This window comes from Muscardinus avellanarius (genome assembly GCF_963383645.1).
Source record: "Muscardinus avellanarius genome assembly, chromosome: 8".
Classification (NCBI taxonomy): domain Eukaryota; kingdom Metazoa; phylum Chordata; class Mammalia; order Rodentia; family Gliridae; genus Muscardinus; species Muscardinus avellanarius.
Genome location: NC_137794.1, coordinates 39280073 through 39301649, shown reverse-complemented (window position 1 = coordinate 39301649; position 21577 = coordinate 39280073).

Below are 21577 nucleotides of genomic sequence, written 5' to 3'. Positions count from 1 at the left end.
TCTTGCCAATTGCTATTGGCTCGTTAAGTGCAGTGAGACATGCACTGGGACATTTATGCTCTAATTTGGTGCCACTTAAAGGTTCACTCCTTTTGCTGATGATGGGTATGAAATACAGGCCCACAAATAATTGTTCTAGAGAGGGAGTAGCTGTCCCCTAAAGATGAAAGCTTCACTAGACCTTCCTCCCGAGGTCAGCTGGATGCTCCCTAAATCTTACAGTCCTGACTTCTTGCTGACTGATAAGGCACTTTGTCTAGTTTGCTATGGAAACTGAAATATTTTAAAAGAATATAAAAGTTATATGTTTTTGTGACAGCAACCCGACTGAAAGAGATTTTAATAGATAGCTGTTACATTGAAATTAAATTTTTTTCCCTCAAAAAAGTAGATGTCCTAAAAAAGAGATGAGAAAATTACCTCAGATTTTTTCCTGTCCATTTTGTCATTTCGCTACTGAAAATTCTATTCTTTAAATGTTAGGCCCCATAAATTATTCTTCTGCATCAGTATTTTCTGTCCTGTTTTTTGCTTGATTCCATTCTCCCATAACTAATCCTCCTCTCTCTGTTTATTTTTTTTCCTAACCATACATCTCTTTCTAACTTACCTTATCAGTAAAGTTAAAGATATATGTATGTGAAAAATGGAAAAAAATATATAGTATATATTATGCTAGACACATACATATAATCCACTTTTCCCCCACTCCTAGAGCATACTATAGAGTATACTGTGAAATCCTTTCTATCACATCTGAGGTGACCTCTTATGGACCAAAAAAACATGATGTCTGTTACCCTTACCCCTCTAATATATAATAATGGAGCAAAGACAGTTAACTTGCAATAAAACTCCCAGTTTTAAAAGGGAGGGGACCCTGGAATATCTGCACCCATCACTAGCTGACCCACAGCAGCCCTTCTGGTAAAAACTTATAAAAGGTTTGAAGTTTTAGGTAATGATGAGGTCAGCAATGCCCCAAGAGTAAGGTGGAGTACAGACTAGATTTCTAAAAGAGAGAACTTTAAGGAACTGAAAAACCCTAATACAGAAAGAATCATCTACATAGCTGATGCTGTAAAATAAAATAAAAAACCAGAAAATCTTTTAAAGGAAGCTACTTTCATCACCCATAGAGTAGGTAGTCCTCAAATTGATATAAAAATGAAACTTCATCAAAAAAATTTAATGTATGTATTTAACCTCTTTTATTATAGCTTTGGTTACATTGAAAAATTATCTAATATTCCCTGTCTTTAGACTTTTTGAATCAGAGATCTACTATTGTTATGCCCTTTTCATTTTGGTTATTCCCAGGCCTAGTACAATAGTAGATATTTAATAAACATGTGCTTGGAAATGACATGTAAATCCATGTGAAAGGGATACCTCTAGAGACATTCAAAACATCATTTTCAAAACCTAAGACAGAAAGTATCAGAGGAAATAATCCTCTACTAATATATAAGAAGAATAGAGATATCTGCACATTTACATTAATTTGCTTTGAACAAACTTTTTATATATTTAGAACAGTTCAGAATCTTTGAAATATGTGAATCTATTTGTTACAACAACCACTGACCATGTTTTGAAATGTCATGTGATTCCAGCATGTCTTACTCTTAGGTTTTTGTGTGTTTGTTTTGTTTTTGTGGTCCTGTAGATTTAAACAAGGGGCATTCTACCTCCGAGCTACACCCCAAGCCCTATTTTATTTTTATTTTGAAACAGAGTCTCACTAGGTTGATAAGAGTCTCACTACTTGCTGAGGCTGTCCTCAAACCTGTGATCCTCCTTTGTCATCCTCCTAAGCATTGGGATTATAAACATGCGGCACCATGCCCGATTTACTCTTGGTTTAAAATAAGAAGTATTTGATATTGCTTTAATGCCAAATGTTTCCAGCATATCTTTATTTTCATTTCTCTGAGGACCACATTCTCTAATATCAGAATTTTGGTAGCTGGGCGTGGTGGTGCACACTTGTAATCCCAGCATTCAGGAGACTGAAACCAGAGGATTGAAGTTTGTGGACAGCCTCAGCTACTTAGCAAAGCCCTTTGCAACTCAGTGAGACCCTGTTTCAAAAAATAAAAAGGCTGAAAAATAGGGCTGGGGGTGTCGCTCAAAGGTAGAATGTCTCTGGGTCCCATCCCCAGTACTGAAAAAAAAAAAAAAAAAAAGAATTTTGCTGATTTCCATGGTTCTCCGTTCATGTTGTGTGAACTCTGCAGAAGTTAGGGCACCACTCTGTTATGTGTACACAGGCCATTCCCCCACTGATTTTCTCTCCTTTCCATTCTTCTAGCTCTACCCCATTCAATTCATGATGGATTGATTTCTTAGCTTCTTCATTACTTCAGTAGTCTCTGCAAAGTAGAAAGAGTTTTCAATGACCAGGTTAAAATAGCATGCTAGATAATCTAGGTATTCCAGTTTTATGGCTTGAATTATATAATTTCACTGTCAATCATCTTCTCCATCCCATAATATGTCCATATAGCCTAAAAGTCAAATGTTTTCTCCATATTAGTCATTCTTCAATATATCTGCAGGAGGAAAATTTCTGTCTTCCCTAATCTAACTTATTTTGAGCCATTTGTTTAGGTTTACATAGGAATCACTGAGGTTAGCCTGCCTGAAGTGGGTGGCCCTTGACAATTATCTAATTCTCTCCCTTTATAAGGTGAGGGAATCAAGTTCCAAGTAAGGTAGTAGGCTGATACTGCATCATACACTTGATTAACTACTGGAGTCGAGACCTAGCCATACTACTTTTCCAAGCACGCTCAAAATACTAAGAAATGTCTCTCTAGGTGAACCACCATGAAACACGATGACGGTTTCTAATAGGTTCAGTGGTTTCACTATACTTCATTACTACCAACTACAACCCATGCCTTAAATCCCCTCTACTAGCTCACCTGCAGCAGGCTTTCCAGGCCCCTTTCCAAGGGGTTTAAGGGAAGCTGGGGAGGGCACTGCATAAATAAACACAATACTGGCAGCCTTTGGAGCTCCAACTCGAGCTGCACACTGCCAGGAGTGAAAGTCATTAAAGACCCTTTGCAAAGGTTGTTAAGACATGTGTAAACAGCCGTATAAACAACACCAGGTCAGGTCATGGAAGGAGACTGGCAACTGGGGAGGCCCAAGGAGAGCCTGCCAAAGTGTGAAATTCCCAGCAGGGAGAAGACATTTGGAAAAACAACTCCATCAAGTTTTATCAACACAAAACATTTCCTAAGTGGTATATTATATTTAGAGTAGTATATGTGTGGCCCAAATTTAACAAGGGAAGCTTTTATCAATTGCAGTTTTTATCGCTTCCAGATATCTCCCTTTCATAATCACTGGCAAAGCTGATGGTGTGCTCATTTTCCTGGGCTTTCCTGTCTAAACACACCAGGATGATGCTCGATGTGTAGCAGGGGATGACCTGCACACACTTCCTGTTGGGCGTGCTGTGTGGCTCAGGCCCTGCACATGCTGAACTGTAAACACATTTGGACCTGGTGTTCTAATTTTACGCCTTAGAGAAAACTGACATTAATAATCATGTGGTAGAGAAACACCCACAAATATGCTTTGTTATGAAAAACCAGTTTCTCTGTTGTAACAAGGGCTTTGGCACTTCTCTTTTAAGAGGCTGATGCTAAAGGAGGCTGATTTCGTCCATAATTTCCTTGACTCTCTCAGGAATGGCGTCACTGGCCACAAGCATTGAAGAGAGTTTGGCTGCATGCAGAAAATGATTTCTCCATGTCCGTGACTTCACGCACAGGTAGAGAGCAAGTTATTACATGAAGATATGAAGATGAGGAAAGTTTTATTATGCAGATGATGACCACTAGCCTACATCCATTGCTTCCTCACCCGGAGTCTTTCTCTCTGAGCTCGTTTATTCCTTTGACAATGTTTTCTTCCTCTGCCTTCATTATTCACCCCTAATCTCCTCCTCATAAAAACATCCCATCTTTTCAGCCTGGTTATTCAGGTTTTCTCTAGTCGAGGAATGCTCATCTGGACTGACAAAGCCACAGATATACTTGGAAGTTTTCCTCAAAGCAGTCACCCTGCTGTCTATCATATTAAATGAAAGGGGAGAGGTTTTTATTAACATCAATAAATTGTATAAAAGTTCTGTAGAAAATAGTTGAAGAAATTTGCACCCACGCCATTTGAATAGCCTCTTTGAGCTGCTCTGACTTAAAATACAGACTGTATTCCTCGTGTGGAATTGTACTGAGATATGCCTCAGAGAGACATGGTGTCACCCTCTAGGTCAGGGGAAAGCAGAGTTCACTGAGGGGCCAGCCTGTTATGGATGCCCTTGGAAGAGAAATAAATCAGTGGTCCTCACCATGGCTCCCTGACTAAAGTCACCATGGCACATTCGAAGAGAAGGCAGTGCTTTTAATCAGGCTGATTCTCAAAAGTGCAACTCTAGGTGACGGTCACCAGGGGTATAGAGATTTAGTGGTTCAGCGGTGGCCTTTTCTTTACCTGAGAAAAGCAGGAAAAGGCCAACATTTGGCAAATGCAATGTAGGTGGCACATCCGGATTCCTTCTCTTTCCAGACGGCATGTGGACTCACTCCCCTAGTGACCCATATTTGGTCAAATACCCTTTAGTTATTATTTCCTTCTGAAAATATGTAGTGAGTTCTTCCTTTGTGTTTCCATTCTTAATGATATAGCAGTCTATTTCTATTGGTGATAATATCAAGAACTAGCGTTCACTGTGCACTTATTTGTGCTTATATCTCCTATCTTATGTCCTAATAATAATAGGCCTTGTTGTTAGGTCTATATTAAGTTAAAATGTGCCCATTTTAGATTAATTTGTGTATTATATTAACTAATGGTCCAAATTTTTTCTTTTGCATGTGTATATTTAATTGTCTCAGCAGTATTTGCTAAAAGCTATCATTTTCAATTGTCTTCAGTGGAAAAATTTTATAGAATTGTCTTGTCACTCTTGATGAAAATCAATTGACCATATAAATATGTTTCTGGATTTTAAATTTTGTTTCACTGAACAATATCTTTATCCTCATTCCAGTACCATAGTATCTTGACTAGTGTAGCTTTTTACTTCTGAAAGAGTATTGCTTCCAACTTTGTTCTTCTTTTTCAGGATTTCTTTGGCTATACTAGATCCCTTACATTTCTATTTGAAATTTAGGATGATCTTGTCAACTTCTATATATCGTCAACTAGAATTCTGATAGAGACCAAATTGAACTTATAGATCAGTTTGGTGCATATCATTATCATAACAATATGGAGTATTCTTCATGTTCATTCCCTGAACATGAAGTGTCTTTCCATCCATTTATGACTTACTTAATTTCTTTCAACAATATTTTATAATGTTCAGTGTCTTAACACTTTAGTCTTATACTTCTTTTGTTAAGTTTACTTCTAAATATTTTATTCTTTATAATGCTTTTGTAAATGAAATGATTTTTTTCTTATATTTTAGTCTTTATTTTTTATTTATTATTTTACCTTTTCATTCATTTTTTATTTTATTTTTAATTGGTGAATTGTAGTTATACATCTTTTTTTTTTTAAATTTTATTTTATTGGTGCACTGTATTCATACATCATAGTGGGATACAAACTTTTGTAGACATACATGCACACATCGCCCAGTCAGCCCCCACCCGATCCCCACCCCATTCTCTCCCCATCCCTCCTTCCCATGCTTGGCTTAGTGGTTGACATCTAGTATTATAGCAATTTATCCAAAATTAAAAATGATAATCTCACATAACAGTTTCATTTGTCTGATACCAAGCGTTTGATCATTTAAAGATAGCATTTCAATATTTCTTTTTGCTTTCTTTCTTACTAGAGCATATTTTTTTCTGTTTTTTTAGGTGAAACTATCATATATTTATATATTTATTTTTCAGAAAAAATCTATCCTAATATGGAATATGAATTCTAGATACCCAAAACGATCTTGAAAAAGAACAAAGCTAGCAGATATATATTTTCTGATTTCAAACCATATAAAGCTACAATAATTGAAACAGTGTAGTACTGTTCTAAAGGCAGATATATAGACCATTGGAGTTAAATACAAGCCTAGAGCTAAATTCTTCCCTATATTGTCAAGTTATTTTTGATAAGGTTTCCACGAACATTTGGTGGTGGAAATAATAATCTTTTAACTAAATATTGTTGAAAAATAATAATTACATGGAAAAGAATAAAATTGGACCTTTACCTAATCCCATATACAAGTATTAACTCAAAATAGATAAAAGACCTAAATATAAATCTTAAGACTATAAACTTTTAGGAGAAAATCTGGGTCATAAAACCTTACAACATTGAAATTGGCAGTGATTTCTTGGATATGATTTCAATGGCACAGGCAACAGAAGAATATACAAACTCCCTAAAAAATAAAAGAAAATATTGTATATCCAAAGACAATGTAAACAGAGTTAAAAGTTACTAATAGAATTGGATAAAATATTTCCAAATGCTATATCTGAAGGTATATTAATATTCCAACTAGAAATCCTAAAAATTAACAACAATAAAGGCAAACAATACAACTTAGAGATAGGTAAAAGACTAACATAAATAATGAATCTCCACAGATAACCAATCTTAGTTGTCTGTTGGATGGAAACTCTTGTTTCTCTGGTTCTGGTGAGTGTTACCTATTTCTTCTTTGTAGTTAATCTCTTTGAGTATTTTCTCTAGCGCTGGTTTTGAAGACATAAATTCCTTCAGTTTCTGTTTGTCATGGAAGCTTCTTATTTCTCCATCTAATTTGATAGAAAGTTTTGCTGGGTAGGAAATTTTTGGCTGGAAGTTGTTTTCTTTCAGAGTTTGGAATATGTTACTCCAAGCCCTTCTGGCTCTCATGACTTGGTTTGGGAAGTCTGGAGTGATTCTAATTGGTTTGCCTCTGAATATCACTTGGCCCTTTGTTTTTGTTGCCTTTAAGATTCTCTGCTTGGCTTCCACATTGGTCATTTTGACAATTATATGGCGTGGGGATCCTCTTCTCCGATCCTGTCTAAAGGGAGTTCTATAAGTTTCCTGGATCTGTGTATCAACCTCTTGCTCTATATTTGGAAAATTTTCTGCTATTACTTCCTTGAAGAGATTGTTGATCCCTTTGGTATCACTTTCTTTTCCCTCCTCTATTCCAATTATTCTTAGGTTAGCTCTCTTAAGATGGGCCCATATTTCTTCAATGTCAGATTCCTGCTGTTGGATATTTTTTTCTAGATTAGAAACTATGCATTCATTTTTGGATTGCTCATCTTCTAAGAGCGAGATTCTGTTCCCCATGTGGTCTAATCGGTTGTTTGTGCTTTGAATTGAGGCCTTTACTTCATTAATTGCATCCTTTATCTCTTTTTGGCTCTCTCTGAGTTCTTTTCGAAGCACCTCTATTATTTCTACAGTTATTTTCCTGATTTGATCTTCTAGAAATCTCTGATTTTCTGTTTTATCAGGTTCTGATGTTGTGGGGTTGTGCACATTCATTACTCCAGTGTTATTCCTCTTTCCCATGATTTCGGAGGTTTGTGCCTTCTCTGGGTTCTTCCCTTGGGTCACTATGGCTTCACTTAAGGTGCTCTGGATCTCGAGTCTGTATTATCTCAGACCCCACTACTCCTTTACTGGGTTGTATCACAGAATCTCCGACCCAGGGAGTCGATAGAGGCTGCTTTAAACTATGGGGGGTGCCAGGTTGCACGTTCTCCTATGGTGTGATATCTCTGCCACCACCACTCCCTCACTGGGTCAAGTCCCAGGAGGCCCAATACTGCGATTTCTCCTCTGTGGCCCGCAATTTGACTCACTGTTCTTGAGTACGCAGATGTAGCTGTACTGGACTCGGTGAATTCACTGCTGCTGCCGCCGCCGGTGGCAATATGGCGCCTCTGCCACGCCCTCGGCCATGAGGCTGGCGTATTTTTTCTTCTCTGGTTTTGATTTCCACTCTAAATCCCTGCAGCGTGTGCTGAGCTCAGCCACTGGGAGCTTTAAATGCTTTCTGCGCTGAAAGATCCCGCCTGGCTGCTCCGCAGCGGCTCACCTGGCTTACTGTAGCCGTCCGTTGAGTTCGCCGCTGCCGCCGGCAGTATGGTGCTGCTGCCGCGTCCTCTGGCGCGTGTGTCTCCTCTGTGGCCCTGAGCTCTGTTCTCAGTCCGCTTTCTCTCTGGAGCCTGGTGGGTTTTTTTGTTTTTCAGGTGATGGTGTTTTCTGGCTATGAAAGGCGCTCTTTTTGTGGTAATGGAGATTGGTTGTTAGCGGGACTCTTAAGCCCCGCTTTTCTCGGTCGCCATCTTCCCGGAAGTCTCGTAGTTATACATCTTAATTGAATACAAAATAGTAGAGGCATACATGCACACATCACTCAATTAACCCTTACCCAATTTTTTTTAAATTTGTATTGGTACATTGTAGTCATATATCTTGATGGGATAAAAGATGGTGGCGATATATATGCACATATCACCCAATTAGCCCTTACCCAATTCCCACCCAATTCCCTCCCCATCCCTCCTTCCCATGCTTGGTTTAGTGATTGACTTTGATATGTTTGTTTAAGTACATCATGTGCTTTAGAGAGTTTCCCCTCTTTCTCCCTCCCATCCCCTCAGTTAGATTGCCTTATTTGCTCCACTATAGAATCTCCTTCTTCATCTAGAGTTCCTACTCTTACCCATTTCTCTCTAGCTTTCTCATATTAGGGAAAGCATTCAATATCTTATTTTTTGTGACTAACTAATCTCACTTAGCATAATGTCCTCCAGTAACATCCATTTCCCTGTAAACAATGTAATTGCGTTTTTTTTTTTGTGGCTGAATAAAATTCCATTGAGTACATATCTCATAGTTTTGTAATCCATTCATCTATTGATGGACATCTTAGCTAGTCCATAGTTTGGCAATGGTGAATTGTGCAGCTATGAACATACATACACAAAATTCCATTGTGTACATATCTCATAGTTTTGTAATCCATTCATCTGTTGATGGACATCTTAGCTGGTCCATAGTTTGGCAATGGTAAATTGTGTAGCTATGAACATACATACACATGCATTAGTTTGATAGCTTGGTTTCCTTTCTTTTGGGTAGATACCCCAAAGTGGTATTGCTGGATGAAATGGTAAGTTCATTTCCATTCTTCTGAGTATACTCCATACTGTTTTGCAAAGTGGTTGCACTAATTTGCAATCTCACCAACAATGTAGTAGAGTTTCCACTTCTCCACATCCTTGACAGCATTTATTGTTGTTTTGAATGATTGCTATTATAGTTGGAGTTAGGTGAAATCTCAAGGTAGTTTTGATTTACATCTCTCTGATTGCTAATAATGTTGAGCATTTTTTCATGCATGTATTGTCCATTTGAAATTCTTCCTTTGTGAAGTGTCTATTTAATTCACTTGCCCACTTTTTTTTTTTTTGGAGAGTCTGGGGATGGAACCCAGGGGCATTTGACCTCTGAGCTACAATCCCACCCTATTTTTTATTATTTATTTTGAAACAGGGTCTCATTATGTTACAAAGGGCCTCACTAAGTAGCTGAGTTCTATCTGCAAACTGTGATCCTCCGGTCTCAGACTCCCAAATGCTGGGATTACAAGTGTGCGCCACCACGTCCAGTTCACTTGCCTACTTTTTGATTGGGTTATTTGTTTTCTTAGTGTTGAGTTTCTTGAGTTCTCTGTATATTCTAGATATTAGTCCTCTATTGGAGGAGTAAGTGACAAAAATCTCCTCCCATTCTGTTGGCTCTCAGTTGAGATTCTTGATAATTTCCTTTGCTATACAGAAGCTCTTCAATTTCATGCAATCCCATGTATTGATTAGCCTTTTAGTTTCTTGTGCCTTTGCTACAAATAAAATTATAAAACACTGAAAAAAGAAATTGAAGAAGATCTTAGAATATGGAAAGATCTTCCATGTTCATGGATAGGCAGAATAAATATCAAAATGGCCATACTTCTAAAAGTGTTCTACAGATTCAATACAATACCTATTAAATTACCAAGATCATTCCTCACAGACAGAAAAATCAGTCCTTAAATTCATTTGGAACAACAGAAAACCCAGAATAGCCAAAATATTTCTCAGCAACAAAAACTATGCAGGAAGAATCACAATACCTGACTTTAAACTATACTACAAAGCTATTGTAACAAAACAGCATGGTACTAGCACAAAAATAGATACATAGACAAATAGAGCAGAACAGAAGACTCCGAAACAAATCCACACACTTGCAGCCAATTGATTTTTGACAAAGGGGCCAAAAACATACACTGGAAAAAAGATAGCCTGTTCAACAAATGGTGTTGGCAAAATTGGTTAACCATGTGCAGAAAAATGGAGATAAATACCACTTTCTCGCCCTGCACAAGAGTCAATTCAAGATGGATCAAAGACTTGGAAATCAGACCAGAGACCTTGAGGCTCCTTGAAGAGGGCATAGGTCCAACACTGCAGCACATAGGCACAGATAAAAACTTTCTCAACAAGACCTCAAAGGCACAATAAACTACAAGGTGAATTAGAATTAATGTTCTTTTTTCTATTTCTAGTTTGGTGAAAACATTTCAATACTGAATGTCCAGGTTTACAATGTTATATTCACATGTATACATATAGTCACGTGTAGCTTTTCTGTTAATAAACCTCAGCCTTCTTCCTCCCCTATCCTTCCTTCCTGGCTTCACTGAGTTTTTCCTCCATTATCTGGAGTCCCTTTGGTATCCCTAATACTCCCTAGTTTGGGCATGTTAGAGAAAACATATATCTTGTATCTTTCTGTGCTTGGCTAGTCTCACTTAACATAATGTTCTCCAGGTCTTTCCATCTTCTTGCAAATGACATGATTTTGTTCTTCTTTATTGCTGAACAGAATTCCATTGCATATATTTCACATAATTTCGCAATCCATTCATCTGTTGATAGAGACCTAGGTTGGTTCCATATTTGGCTATTGTGAATTGTGCTGATATGAACATGGATATGCATGTGTTACTGTAGTTCTCTGATTTCAGCCTCTTTGGAAAGATACCCAGTGGTTGTATAGCTAGAGCATATGGTGACTCCATTCCCAGTTTTCTAAGGAATCTTCATACTGATCTCCATTGTGGCTCAACTAGTTTGCACTCCCAAAAACAATGTAAAAGAGTTCCTATTTCCCCACATCCACACCAATATTTGTTGTTATTTGACTTCTTTATGCTTGCTACTCTGATTGGGGTTAGATGGAATCTCAGTGTAGTTTTGATTTGCATCTCACTGATTGCTAAAGATGTTAAACATTTTTTATGTATCTATTGGCCATTTGTATCTCTTCTTTTGTGCAGTGTTTATTCAATTCATTTGCCCATTTCTTGATTGGGTTATTTGTTTTGCTAGTGTAAAGTCTTTTGAGCTCTTTGTATATTTTGGATATTAGCCCTCTATCATAGGGTAGCTGATAAAGATCTTTTCCCATTCTGTAGGCTTTCTCTTTAGATTCTTGATGATTTCCTTTGATGAGCAGAAACTTTTTAGTTTAATGCAGTGCCACTTGTTAATTCTTGCTTTAATTTCCTGTGCTTTGGAGGTCTCATTGAGAAGTTACTACCTGTGCCTATATGTTGGAATGTTGAACCTATGCCCTCCTCTAATAGTTTCAGTCTCTTATCTGAATTCCAGGTCTTCGGTCCATCTCAAGTTGATTCCTTTGCATGGTGATAGGTAAGGATTTAGTTCCATCTTTCTACAAAAGAATAGCCAGTTTTCCCAGACCATTTGTTGAAAATGATGTCTTTTCTGCAGCATATGAATTAGGCCCCTTTGTCAAAGATCAATTGACTATAAGTGTGTGGGTTTGTTTCTGTATCTTCTATTCTGTTCCATTGGTCTGTGTGCCTGTTTTTGTGCCAATACCATGCTGCTTTAACTACTATTGCTCTGTAGTATAATTTGAAATGAGGAATTGTGATGCCTCCTGCATGGTTCTTATTGTTGAGAATTATAGAACTGAGAACAAAAATTGCATGATCATATTAGTAGATGCTGAAAAAGCATTTGACAAAACATTGGAATAGAAGGAATGTATCTCAAAATCATCAAGACATTATAAAATAAACTCAAAGCCACCATCAAATTGAATGGAGAAAAATCACAAGAATTTCCTCTAAAATCAGGAACAAGATAAGGATGCCCACTATCACCACTCCTTTTCAATATACTCCTTGAGATGCTTGTCATAGCAATAAGACAAGGGAAGTATATCAAAGGAATTCGAATAGGAAAAGAGGAATTAAAATTATTCTTGTTTGCAGATGACATGACTCTATATCTAGAAGACTAAAAACATTCAACCAAAAGATTACTGGAGCATATTAACCAATTCAGCAAAGTGGCAGGATAAAAAATCAGCCTAAAGAAATCAGTTGCTTTTTTAATATGCCAACAATGAATCTACAATGAAAGAAACAAAGAAAACAATTCCATTCACTATAACCTCAAAACCAATAAAATACCTAGGAATAAACCTAACCAGAGATGTAAAAGACCTTTACAATGAAAACTATAAAACATTAAAGAAAGAAATTGAAGATTTTGGAAGATGAAAAGATCTCCCTTGCTCCTGGATAAGCAAAATAAATATCATCAAAATGGCCATTCTGCCAAAAGTGATCTACAGATTCAATGCAATTCCTATCAAAATACCAACACCATTCTTTATAAACCTAGAAAAATCAGTCATGAATTGCATATGGAAGAATAAAAGATTCAGAATTTGTCTTTTTATTAAAATGTTAAGTTTAACATTTTAAAATGTTAAAATTTACATTCAATGTAATTAATGAGGTAGGATTTATATCGACCATTTGTAATTTGTTTTCCACAAATGTCTTATGTATATTTATTCCTTTTTGTAATTGTCTTATATTTTCTGATTTACCATTTTTATTCCCTTTTTCTTATTTTGTTTTGTTTTAAAATTATTTTCCTACTAATTTCTTTAGTTATTAATATTATATAACAATCTAGTTCAGATTAATAAAAGTTATTTTCAATAATATTCAAAATCTTGCTTCTACATAACTCTATTGCCTCCTCCCCTCCTTGGTGATATTAGATCTATACATATCAGGTCTTTATATACTGTGGATATAGAAATGCCCATCAACATAGATTTGTAATGATTGTTTTTTGCAGTTGTTTTTAAATAATATTGGGGAAAAATAAGAGTTGCAAACAAAAAGTACATTTAGGTTGTTACTTATATTTGTTTATATAGTTACTGGCTTTCTTTATTTCTTCATGTTTATGTAAAGGTTTATGTAAAACTGGCTCTCTTTATTTCTTTATATAGATTCAAGCTATTATCTATTGTGTTTCTGATAAGTTCCAAGAACTCCTTTTAATATTTCTTGCCAGCCATATCTGCTAGCTGTGATTTTTCTTTTTTAGGCAGATAAGCTTCATCCATTCTCTCTCTCTCTCTCTCTCCCTCCCTCCCTCCCTCCCTCTTCCTTCCTCCCTCCCTCCCTCCCTCCCTCCCTCCTTCAGTACTAGAGGCTGAACCCAGGGAATTCTATTTCCAAGCTATACCCCAAAACTATTTTATTTTGACAGAGCCTTGCTAAATTGCTGTGGATCTCAGTAACTCACTAACTTGATGAGGGCTGAGGCTGACCTTGAACCTATGATCCTCCTATCTCAGCCTTTCAAGTCTGGGGTTACAGATATGTGCCTTTGCACCTATATTAATAGACCTATTCTTAAGTTCTATGATTCTTTTTTTCTTTTGGATCACATTTACCTTTAAATCCTTCTACTAAATTTTTATTTGATTTATTGTTCTTTTTAATGCCTCAACTTCTGTTTGATTTATTTTTATTTGTTTCTTTTTATTAGCATTCTTTAATTGATGAGACATAATTCTCATAGTTATTGTCCTTTCTACATGGTTTCTTTTAGGTCTTGAATATATTTGATTTTAAAGTATTTGGTTTTAAAACCTTTGCCTATTAAATCAACATCCAGCTTCCTCAGTGAAAGCTTCTATTAACTTGTATTGAAAGCTTCTTCTTTTCTAATATTTGCAATTTTCTCTTATTTTCTTGCACTTTGGTAATTTTCATTGAATACTGGACTTTTTAAATGAACAGTGTGCCAACTCTGAAAATCAAATCCCTTTTTCCCTGGAATTTGTTGTTGCTGCTATTTTTTGTTGCTGTTTATCTAGTGAGTTTCTTGAACAAATTCTGTTTTCCTTTTCATGTGTGGTGAATATAGTCTTCATTCAGGTTAGTGAACAACCAATGATTGCACAAAGATTCCCTCCAATACCTGGAATCAATAGGAATTCTAGACTTTGACAAAGGGCTCCATGTTTGGGGACTACCTTTAACAATCAGACAGGCAGGATTCCATTCCTTTTTAGATTGTACTTCCTGTCATCAGACAACAGGGAGAGGAAAGGCCTGGCCATGTGCATATATGCATAGCCTTCTGGATCTCTAGAAATAGACAGATCTACTCAAAACTCCCTATGGACATCTCATTCTCCAAGTTTTCCTTCAAAGTGGTTTGGCCAGCTTATTTATGACAAATCACATGACTGCCTTAGGTAGCTGCAGTGTTATATAACTACTGCTAATTGGATTTGACAAACATTCCCAGAGAAAATTCTCTTTACATTTAGTGAGATCAAGTCATTCCAGTGAGGGCTTTCAGGGTATGACCAGGCAGGTCAGTGACAGTTCTCCAAGATGGACATTTTGGAGAATTCCAGACTTGTTCTTTTCTCCCCAGTAGCTGTTCGGGTGCTGTTTTTCAAAATTTTTATAGTTGTGAGACTACTGACTTATGAATCAGCACCTAGTTAAAGACTAGAACAAACTCAAATATCACAAAACCTTATGTTTTTACCCATATTCAGCTATGTTTTGTTTGTTTAATAGACTCTCCTTAAATTGTTGCAAGTCCTTGATTAATTTCCTTGGTTAATTTTCAACTGAAAAAGTTGATTCTGGCATTTTTAACCAATATTTACTTTCTGAAGAAGCAGCTCTTTAGAGGTCCTAACTCATACCATTCCCACTGACATATCTTCCTGTGTCCTGTTCCTTATCACCTTGAAATAGAATGTTCATGAACAATGGAATATTGTTAGAATGAAGAACTTTATTCATCTTAATCTATTTACCAGCTGTATTTGAAAGTTGTCCCAAATACATTTTGGATGGACTGTGGGAAATGAATAGAATATTCTGAACAATGACCTAAAACCATTGTTCATAAGAATCCCGACAACAACTTAATGATTTTCATTTTCTTTCAGTATCTGCAACTATATTATTCTTTTTTGTTAAGTCGTCCACCCCTTTCTAGAATGTAGGCCTTTTTTGTTGTTGTTCTGCAGCCCTCTATTTATATATAAAATCTAAACAATCACAAGAATGTATAGCATTTGTCTTGTGTGAGGCCTATCTAAAATATTCTACAAATAGTAACTCATAAGAACTTATGATGTGTTATTATTGCTGCTATTGTAGACATGAAAAAAATCCAAGCATAGGAAAGTTAAATAATGCACCAATATCACAAAGCTAGTAACAGAAAGAGCTAGAACTTGAAACCAAGCAACCTTAGTTCTCAGCTCTTAACTATAGCATTATGCTAAAAGCAATTAACCAGTCTAAAGTTAACATTTAAATTTTTATTTTTTTACAATTAAAAAATAGCTGCATTTACTTTTTTACAAGTGAATGTTATCAGAGAGCTTAAAGAATATGAATGAAAGGAAACATAATAGAAATTGAATAAGGTTGTCAGATATGAAATGAATCAGTACCAAAAATGAATTTTGGAGTGTTTGACAGGAAGGAATCATGGTCCATCACCTCTTTGATAGATGGAAGAATAGAAGCTCATCTACATTTACAGTTGATGCAGTAACTAAGGAATCCATGTGCAATATCCTAGCCACATGGACCAAAGGTCTCCTCCCTTGTTTCTTCAGTTGGTAAGACTACAAGCTGCAAACTTTCTGTTTTCATTTTAACTATCATCCTTCCCTTCAAAGCTAAAGACAGTACAGTGACAGATAAGAAACTTCTAGTCCTCAGAGTGGTACTTGTTCATAAGCCCAAAGGAACTGATCATGGCACAAAAGCAGTTAAAACTCCCTTTTGTTTTTTTCTGGCATACAAAGTCTATCTTAGCTACAGCAAGGTCTTTGTATTTCACATAGTGATTTATTAAAATTGAACATTTATGACCATAAAGGTAGCCCCAGGAAAACATTTTTCTTTTTCTTTTTATTGGCTCATCGTTGTCATACAAAGATGTATGGAGTACAAGATGGTAGAGACATACATTCACAGATCACTCATTCAGCCCTTCCCCAATTCCCACCCCATTCCTTCCCCCTCCCTCCTTTTCATGTTTGGTTTAGTGATTGACTTTGATATGTTTATGAATGTACATCATACACATTAGGGAATTTTTCTCTTCTCCCCAATCCCAACTCCACCAGTTGGCCTCCTTATTTGCTCATCTATAGTTTCTCCTTCTTCGTCTAGAGTTCTTCCTATTACCTCTTTTCTCCCTAGTTTTTGCATATTAAGGAGAACATCCAATTTTTAATTTTTTGTGACTGACTAATCTCACTTAGCATACTGTTCTCCAGTTCCATCTGTTTCCCTGTAAATGACATAACTGAGTTCTTCTTTATGGCTGAGTAAAATTCCATTGTGTACATATCCCATAGTTTAGAAATTCATTCATCTTGGACATCTTGGCTGGTTCCATAGTTTGACAATTATGAATTGTGCAACTATGAACATAGAGATGCATATATTAGTTTGGCAGTTTGGTTACCATTCTTTTGGGTAGACACTCAAAAGTGGTATTGCTGGATATTGCAGTAGATTCATTCCCATTCTTCTGAGGATCCTCCATACTGTTTTCCAAAGTAGTTGCACTAATTTGCAATCCCACCAACAATGTATTAGAGTTCCCACTTCTCCACATCTTCACCATCATTTGTTGTTGTTTGTGTTTTGAATGATTGCCTTTCTAGTTGGAGTTAGGTGAAATCTCAGGGTAGTTTTGATTTGCATCTCTCTAATTGCTAATAATATTGAACATGTTTTCATGCATTTATTGGCCATTTGAATTTCTAATTTTGTGAAGTGTCTATTTAGTTTACTTGCCCATTTTTTTTATTGGATTATTTGTTTTCTTAGCTGTGAGTTTCTTGTGTTCTCTGTATATTCTAGATATTAGTCCTCTATTGGAAGAGTAGTTGGCAAAAATCTCCCATTCTGTCAGCTCTCTATTGAGGTTCTTAATAGTTTCCTTGCCGGGCGTGGTGGCACATGCTTGTAATCCCCGTGCTTGGGAGGCAGAGACAGGAGGATCGCGCAGGTTCGAAGCCAGCCTTTCTGGCTTAAGAGACCCTGTTTCTAAATAAAAATATAAAAATAGGTCTGGGAGTATAGCCTGGAGGTAGAAGGGTTTCCAGGAACCCCAGTACCTCAAAAAAAAAAACATCAATTGTCTGTAAGTGTGCAGATTTGTTTCTGAGTCTTCTATTTTGTTCCATTGGTCTATGTATCTGTTTTTGTGCCAATACCATGCTGGTTTTATTATTATGGCTTTGTAGTATAGTTTAAAATTAGGTATTGTGATGCCTTCCACATGGTTCATATTGCTGAGAACTACTTTGGCTATTCTGGGGTTTTTTGTTTGTTTGTTTGTTTGTTTGTTTGTTTGTTTTTGTTGCTGTTGTTGTTATTCCAAATGAATTTAAGGACTGATTTTTCTATGTCTGTGAGGAATAACCTTGATAATTTAATGGGTATTGCATATAATCTGTAAATAAGTTTTGGAAGAATGGACATTTTGAAAAAAATAAAATACTCAGCAAAAGGTAAAATAAAATACTTAGACATTTAAATTTTTTAAATGCAGGGCTATTAGCTTATATAATTTTTAAGGCTACTACCACTTTTACTGAACATAAGGAAGCCTGTGCTTGTTTTCTGTTTTCTAAATCACACACCTGTAAAATATTCACTGTGGAAAATATCATGAAGGGGGAATAGCAGCCAGCTGATGTTATCTAAGATGTGATTTGTTATATGATATAGTACCAAGCATATGCTATATACATTTAAAAAATAGGAAGTCAAAGGTACAGATACAAACCTTAGCATTTGAATATTGAATTTGTTCCAAGCCTTTTTACTTTATAAGATGTATAGTGCCAGACCTACTCTGAAGCTGTGTGTAAAATTCTGCATGCTGCAGTGAGATTAATATTTTTAAAGAGTGAGTTTATAGAAAGTTGGCACCAGAAAATAAGGTTCTGTTTCATTATTTTGACATATAAAAGTTTATTGAGGTCACAACATATTCTTTTTTGGAAAAAAATCATTAGCACATGGTGAAATACACAATTTATTGGCAAAGTCACAGTAGCACTTTTTTGTGTAAATTTCTCACAGTCCATCCAAAATGTATTGGAGACAACTTCTAAATACAGCTAACTGATGAATAGATTAACATGAATAAAGTTCTTCATGCCAGTCTTTAAGTTTCTAGTTCTCAAATAACATCACTAATCATTTAGCCACATAGGGCCTGCTTTATTTTTTAAATTCCTCTATACATGCTTTGCAATCAACACTTACCTTTTCAAAGGCCTTGTTCTGCCCCTTTTATTAAAACACCCTCTGTGTGACAGCTCACTAGGCACTTTCTACCTCCCAAGCCCAATCCCTTTAGAAGAAGGTTCACTGTGCTTTTTCCCCCATCAATACTAACAACATAATGGAGGTGTTGATGTTTTTCAAACACTAAAATTGAGCAAGCCTTGGAATAACTGACCTACAGTTGATTTTGGCCAAAAAGTAATTTACAGCTTACCTCTCTGGAGTAGCGTTAACTCACTATAAACCTCAAGGATCTTTTGGGTTGAAAGGCAAACCTGGAAAAATATTTGCACTTATAAGTTAAGTTAAAATCTGTACTCCCCGAGCCTGTCCCTTTGAGGAAGCCCAGAAGTTTCAACATAAAACTATACATAAGAATTATAATAATGTATACCTGAAAAAATACTATCGTCTATCTAGCTCAAGCTCTGTTGACAAATAGGGAATATCTGACCCAGAGAGATGATTATCTCACCTAAGTGTTAAATTGTATGACATAATGTAGTCACACCTGCAATATGGCTGCCAAGACTGCCTTCCTTAGATGCCTTTTGTATCCCTGGACAAAGAGGGTCCAGGACAATAGTGGCAGTGTCTTTAGTAGATGTAGTTCCTGTCATGATGGAAGAAGGAAGACCAAATTGAGAGCCAGAGAAACATAGTGATTCATATTACAGGATATTTAAGACAGTGAGCAATGTCAGGGCTTTGGAGGCCTGGTTGTAGGGAGGTAATATCTGTATAGTTGGGAACAAGCCTCATGATTTAAAGGACTTTTATAGAACTGGACTTTGTAGAATTACTTATATGTATGTGACTTGTTCTGGACATTTGCTGCCAGGAAATGGCATTTTTTCATCAAGTCTCAAACAACAAGAACCCATATTTGAAAAAGGTGAATCTCTTCCAACACTACCATGCATTAGTGATGTGCTCCTAGGTTTAGCAACGAGCTCTCTCAAATTTGGTTGCTGACATCTCTTAACTGTGTAGTTGGTCTTGCCGTTCATACCCTCCCAGTTAAGCAGAGCATTATCATCGAAGTCAGTGGGACTAAATGTGTGAAAGGAATGATCTCTTTTCATTCCTGTTGTCCTTGGAAATCCTCATAGTGTTCATATTTGGCCTCTTCGGCCAGTTCCTGTTTCTTAAAGATGGCAGTTAGTTGCTGGAAGCAGTGGCTATGCATCTTTCTTTCCCAACTCACCGCCCTTTTCCTCAAGGGCCAAAGGGATGACAATATGGTCCTGTTTTTGTGCTCTGAGACCTGGGCCAAAGTTGTCTTGATAGATTAGATGTGAGAATAGGCTTCATATATAAGTAGAAGGCAAGGGTTATTTTCTAGTGGACTGATGGTCTCATAATAAACAAAGTAAACAAGTAAAGATGCCCTGGATGTTGTTGAAATGGTGGAGTCCATGTAAGTAACTACAGACCTGTCGTCTATACCCACCCTCAACACCACCCCAACTCCCTCCCACATACTCAGAGGGTCACTTGATTACATTTGAAGGGAAAATAGCATGTTACCTTTACCTGTGCCAACAAGAAGACAGTGAGCACCATTACTGAGACAGATCGCCACCAATTTTCATCTTCCTTAAGACAATAGCCACTACACACTTAGTATAATAGCGACATTTCACTCAGTAGCATTATTGTTCTAAGACTGAATGAATATCTGTTTATGGTCTTTAATGGGAAAGGGCAACTTGCCTGAACCATGATATGTATATAGAAGAAAGACTGTAGGCCTTACAGACAGAAAGATCTGTACACATCCAGCTATGTGACCTTCAGCAGATTTTTTTAGCCTCTGAGCTCCAACTCCCTCATTTATAAAATAGAGAAAATAATAGTCTATTGTGGAGAATTACTATATTGATAAAATAGAATGCTATTTGGTTATATGAAGTATCATATGTAATATTAACTATGAAAATAAACTGGCACATAATAAATGATTAATACATGATTATTCTGTTCTCTTCACACTGGTCAAATAGACCACAGAGATTCTTCCCATCCATGGGAAAAGTAAAGAGAAAGGAAGGAGATGGTGAGAGCATACTGCATCTAGGGGCAACCCATTCCTAGAACTTAAGGATATTGTCATTCTCTTTTACATTGGCAACCTGCATGTAGATTGAAAATACTAAAGATCCTCTGTCCCAGTATGCATCAAGGTGAACTTGAGGGAACTAATAAATCTTATAATTATAGAAAATTATTGTTGTAGGAATGGTAGTAGACTTAGAACCTAAACACTGGGCTGCAATCTAATTCATGCTCCACAAATAAATGAAATATAGCTCATTTTGTATATTTATGCCCAATATGCATTATGACATAGGTAGATATTTACTAGAATATCTTGAAGTTACAGAAGAGCAAAATCTTTTCCCCTATAGCTAGAGAATCAACTTCTATTTGTTCCTCTTACATGTACTCGAGTACAAGAGAAATATTCTTGAACTCTTTTATTATAAAGCTCTTTATGGGTTATTTAGAATTTCTATGGATTTTAATCCCTATTTTTACATTTGAAAACCCTAAAAATAATTAAATGGGGAGGAAAACTTATTTCAATACATAACTATTTTTAGAGTATATTTTCTATGTTGTATTCTTACATGCAACCTAGATTTTACATGTCCATAATTGCTATTCATATACTATCCAGGCATAACTATCACATTAAAACTAATCCCTTTTCATTGTTTAATTTTGGTTTTTTAATTTATTTTTATTTATTTATTTGTTTATTTATTTATTTGTTTGTTTATTTATTTATTTATTTATTTTGGTGGTACTGGGGTTCCTGGAAGCCCTTCTACCTCC